Raw genomic sequence first — 5,076 nt, forward strand, 5'->3', positions numbered from 1 at the left:
GTGTGGGATACCGTATCGAAGGCCTTCCTGAAGTCTAAGTATATGACATCAACCCCTACTCCTGCGTCCAGGTGTTTTGTAACCTGGTCATAAAAAGAGACCAGATTAGTCCGGCATGATCTGCCTGCTACAAACCCGTGCTGGCTTCCCCTCAGCATAATTTGTCCTGCTGGGCTGTCGCAAATGTGAGCCTTGATAATTTTTTCGAAGACTGCCTAGGATGGAGGTGAGACTGACAGGCCGGTCCTCCTTCCTCCCCTTCTTGAAAATGGGGACCACATTGGCCCTTTATCAGTCCTCTGGGACCTGGCCCGTGCGCCACGAGTGTTCAAATATTACTGCCAGTGGCTGGGCAATGACGTCAGCCAGTGCCTTCAGTACTCTCGGATGGAGCTCATCCGGGCCTGCCGACTTAAACGCATCCAGTTCCTCCAAGTGACTCTGCACCATCTCAGGGTCTACACATGGCAGTCTGGTGCCTTGCTGCTGCCTCTCTACAATCCCAGTGAGAGCCTTGTCCTGCCCCTCGCTTAGGAACACTGAGACAAAGAACTCGTTGAGGAGTTCAGCCTTGTCCCCCCTGTCCGTCACCAATTGCTTCTGCCCATTTAGTAGGGGTCCTATTCCACCCTGGGCCTTCCTTTTACTCCCTATATAGCTAAAAAACAATTTTTTGTTATCCTTTACTTGGGATACCATCCTCAGCTCCATGGTAGCTTTGGCCCATGTAACTGCCTCCCTACAAGTGCGAGCAGAGGAGATATACTCCTCTTTGGTAATCTCTCCCCGTTTCCACTTTTTATATGCTCCCCTTTTAGTCCGCAGGCTGCCCTGGATTTCTCTGGTCAGCCAAGGAAGCCTCCTGGCCCCTTTCCCTCTTTTTCCTCGCATCAGAATTGTCTCCCTCTGTGCCCGAAGGATCATTTCCTTAAGGTACAGCCACCCTTTCTGGGCTCCCATCTGGGTTCCTGTGTAGTACTTTGAATCTCATGCATTTCTCTTTCCCAAGGGGAATAATGATATGACTTTGTAAATCAGGATCAACTAGTTGATAACTTTGCAGTGCAGAATCAGTTCTTTTAGAGTTGAGAAGTTGGATTTCACTGTGTTGCACAACCGCAGCTGATTCAAAAAATAAGCTATATATCCTCAACCAAAAAAAATTGATAACAAAAAAGCACTTCTAATGGTGATGATATTTATATAGCAAATAGTGCACTACAAGACTCTAGTTTAAGCGAGCCATATATGTGTTAAATCAGAGAACAGCAGCCTTTTACAAGAATTGGCTGCAATTTGCAACCCAGTTGGTGCCACAGGCCACCTTTCCCATTCACCATTCCAGGGACAGTGTAGCAGTTGGCTGGAGCAGCCAGAGATGATCAGCATGCCATTAGCAAAATGCAGACCAGAACAAGAATGAAGAATTGGCACACCCTTAGTAAAATGCAGATAGGAATGGACCTTCATGGGCTGGATCCAATCCCTTTGTGGGCAAGATTCAGCCCAGAGGCCATAGGTTACCTACTCCTGAGTTAAATTCATTAGACTCATCTGAAATAGTAATACATGTGGCAGGGCACTCTTGGTGTCTGCCACTTTAAGGGCTGAGACAAGCAGCCAGCAGGTGCTTGATTGCAGCAGCCATTTAGATCTCTGGCTGCCTATATAAACAGAGCAGTTTGCTACTGGCAGGTCAGGCAGAAACATCACTTGGCTGCAAGGCTGAATGCAACATCTTTGGAGGTAAAGGCAGGAAATTAAGGGGATTGTTTGGAGGCTCCTGGTCCTGGGCATGACCTAAAACTGTACTCTGCTGAGAGTGGGTGGCCTGGTGGGGCTCCCAGTGGTGCAGGAGCCCCCAGGAAATGCCAGGCCAGTTACCACCCTTGTGAAAGGTGTGTCAGGGTGCCTTAACCAGTAGTCCCCACAACACTGTGGGTACAAACGGGGCAGGCCACCTGAGCCCAAGGAGGGTGTAAGACACAGATGGGGCCAGGCATGGCTACGGCCACCTGAGCCCCTGCCAGGGAGAGAAGCCCCATGGCCCCAGTGAGGGTGCGGAGAAGAGGAGCCCCAGTGAGGGGGAAACCAGAGAGCTAGGAGCCCTGTGTGTGTGTGTGTGTGTGTGTGTGTGTGTGTGTGTGTGTGTGTGTGTGTTTGCCCGTTGAGGGGCATGGGGTGGAATTAGCCCAGGATTTGGTACAAGGCTGGACCACACAGGGTAGGGGAACTCATGGGAACTGAAGGGACTGCATAGCAAGGCCAATATGTGAGTAGTGAAGCCTGATGGCCCAGAGGGGTGGCTCAAAGAGAAGCAGGGTGGTGGTGTGTGGCCTGGTAATGGGCAGTATGCCAGAGGCCCTGGTAAAAGAGGGGGAGGTGGAAGAGGCCTCCTGTGAGATGGGAGGTGGTATGAATGTGCATGTAGATAGAGCCCAACTTTGGACTCAGTTTGCTCCATTTTCAGGCCAGGAGTAATATTAACCTGGATGCCATCTGTGAGGCTTGGGCTGTGGTGTAGGGGAGGAACAGAGCTGCAGATAGCACCCCCTGGCTTTGGGGTGAGACTGGAAAGCCTCCCGCCTAATTAACACCATAATTATGTGTCATCAAGGCATGGCAGACGAGGAGGCGGGCAGTTGACCCAGAAACAGGTGGGTTGGCCAATGACAGACCAGCCCCAAAAAAGCCCCCAGTTACAATAAAAGTATGCCATTTTATAAAGGATAGTTGCTAGGTACAGAGTGGTTAAAATAATGTCCAAGTTTAGATCCCCAACGTAATATTTAGGCACATAAATATAGAGCTGTGCCTGGAGTTGACATTCATAAATAGCCAGTACTCATAGAAACTAAAATAACCAGCTATTGTAGGCAAATCCATCATATAACACTTACTATAAAATAATAAAGCTCCATCTTAAAATGAATTGGGATTTTACCACACTGCTCCTATTGGAACATGGTCCCAGAATTTTGCTCTTCTCATGGTTGGAAACCTTCTTTTACTTTATTCATGTCAAATGAATGCACATTTGTTCTTATGCTAACATTGCTTTTTCACTTAAACAGTTTTTCCTCACCCTGATGTGTACCTTCTGATGCATTTATAGACAGCAGCCCTGCTATCCACCTTCATTGGATAGAGGAGTCCTAAATCCTCTCTTGTAAGGTAGGCTATGCAGCCCCCTGATGATCTTAGGGTGACATCCTCTATACTCTGTCCACTTTTAAGTCATCTTTCTCAAACATGGATAACCAAAATTCTAGATAAGGTCTCATTAAATCCCTGTATCTGTTGAAAATACCGTATTTGATACATTATGAGCCTACATATGCCTCTTTTGTGTCTATGGCACATTGATGACTCACAGACCATCCATGATTAATCCATCGATAGCCATAACTACAATGAAAATAAGACTAAGATTTCTCCCACCCTAAGGACTTGGGTGAGCAAAAGACGTATTGAGCAAAAGACGTATTGAGCAAAAGACTCCAGGTGAAAAGGAGTGATCAGAACATTTTTGAAAAAGCTCTAAACTGTTGCTGACTGAGTTTTTCTTCAGAAAGTTTTGTGACAGTTTTGTGAACCTCTGGCATTCACCTTGGAGACCCAAAAGTGCAGGTTCTGATTCAACAACAAATATTTTAATTTAATTCCATTTTCTTAAATGAAAATGGAACTCATTTTCATTCTAATGCAGAACAAAAACAAATTTTACGATCAACGATAAGCTTTTAAAATGGAATGTTCATCCTCAATCCGTTCCAGTGAAAGAGAGAGGGAGAAGCATGGGCTTCCAATATTTCTCTTAAATGCATGCCATTATCCATTTGAAAACAAAGTAATATCACAGAGGTTATTCATTGTCAATTTTTCCTCTCTTCACTCGAGCAGCAGACAAAGCAATAACTCTGGCAGTATATACACAGTTACACCACAAAGCTTTAAAAATAAATTGCTCTTTTTGTTTTTAATTTGCCTTACAAATTGAGGCTTCAAAGCAAAATTCAGTTGTGTTCTGATAGCATATTTTTTCATTTCAGCTAGTCAATCAATTTACATTACTAAAGTCCTGATAATTCATAGGATCATTGGGCTGGAAGGGACTTCAAAAGCTCATCTAGCCTGCCCCCCTGCTCAATATGAACACATACAGACAAGTACACGTGTGGTATGTGACACTGCAGACCCACCTGTAGTGCTGCACATACTACACATGCAGGCATTCCCCACACTACTGATTTGCAGTGCAGGGAGGTTTTGACACTGGGAGATCCTGGTATTAAAAAAACTTGTAGCCAAAAAAAGCAGGGAGGCATGCATATGGTGACAGTGTGCATTGCCCAAGACTGGAGCCTGGCCAGCCAGAGTGGACTTTCTAGAGTGGAGTTTATTAGTTGTGGAGTTTATTTAGTTTTGCACCCTAATAGGGGTGCATGTATAGATGCTGAAACACTTACTGTGCAGTTAATTAGTCAATTGTGCAGTAAACTTCTTGTGTAGACACGCAAATTGAGCATGAAGATGCAACCAGTTAGGTATCCACCTTACAGTACTTTTGTTCAGTCTGTATTTCCTTAGCTTCTTAATAAGAATGTTGTGGGAGATGGTGTCAAAAGCCTTGCAAAAGTCGAGGTGTATTGCTTGCAACCCTTCCCACCCCCAGCCATCCACAGAGCCTGTCACCTTATTGTAGAATGAAATAAGATTTGTCAGGCATGACATGCTGGATGCTCTTGATCACCTTGTTCTCTTCTAGGTGCTTTAACAATAGATTCCTTTAAGACCTGTTCTGTGATCTTTCCAGGTATTGAGGTCAGGCTGACTGGTCTGTCATTCTCTGGATCCTCTTCCTTTCCTTTCTTAAAGATGGGCACTATATTGACCTCTTTCTAATCATTTGGGCGTCACCCAAGCTCCACAAATTCTCAATGGCTTTGAAATTACCTCAGCCAATGTCTTATGTTCCTTAGGGTGCATCCCATCCTGCCCTGCCAACTTGAAAAAATCTAGCTTCTCTAAGTAATCCCTAAATTGTTCTACTACTCTCAGCTGTTCATCTCTTTC

General features: G+C 45.3%; 1 long non-coding RNA gene across 1 annotated transcript in view; it reads left to right on the forward strand.

The window, feature by feature from the left end:
* Positions 1-1,705: 1,705 nt before the first annotated feature.
* The window catches only part of LOC102372565, a 5,340-nt gene continuing 1,969 nt past the window's right edge, over positions 1,706-5,076 (forward strand). The window contains exons 1-2 of the long non-coding RNA XR_324116.1: positions 1,706-1,746; positions 3,075-3,174. This is a non-coding gene — a long non-coding RNA (uncharacterized LOC102372565). The remainder of the gene's footprint in view (positions 1,747-3,074; positions 3,175-5,076) is intronic.

This window comes from Alligator sinensis, unplaced genomic scaffold (assembly GCF_000455745.1).
Source record: "Alligator sinensis unplaced genomic scaffold, ASM45574v1 scaffold436_1, whole genome shotgun sequence".
NCBI classification, from domain to species: domain Eukaryota; kingdom Metazoa; phylum Chordata; order Crocodylia; family Alligatoridae; genus Alligator; species Alligator sinensis.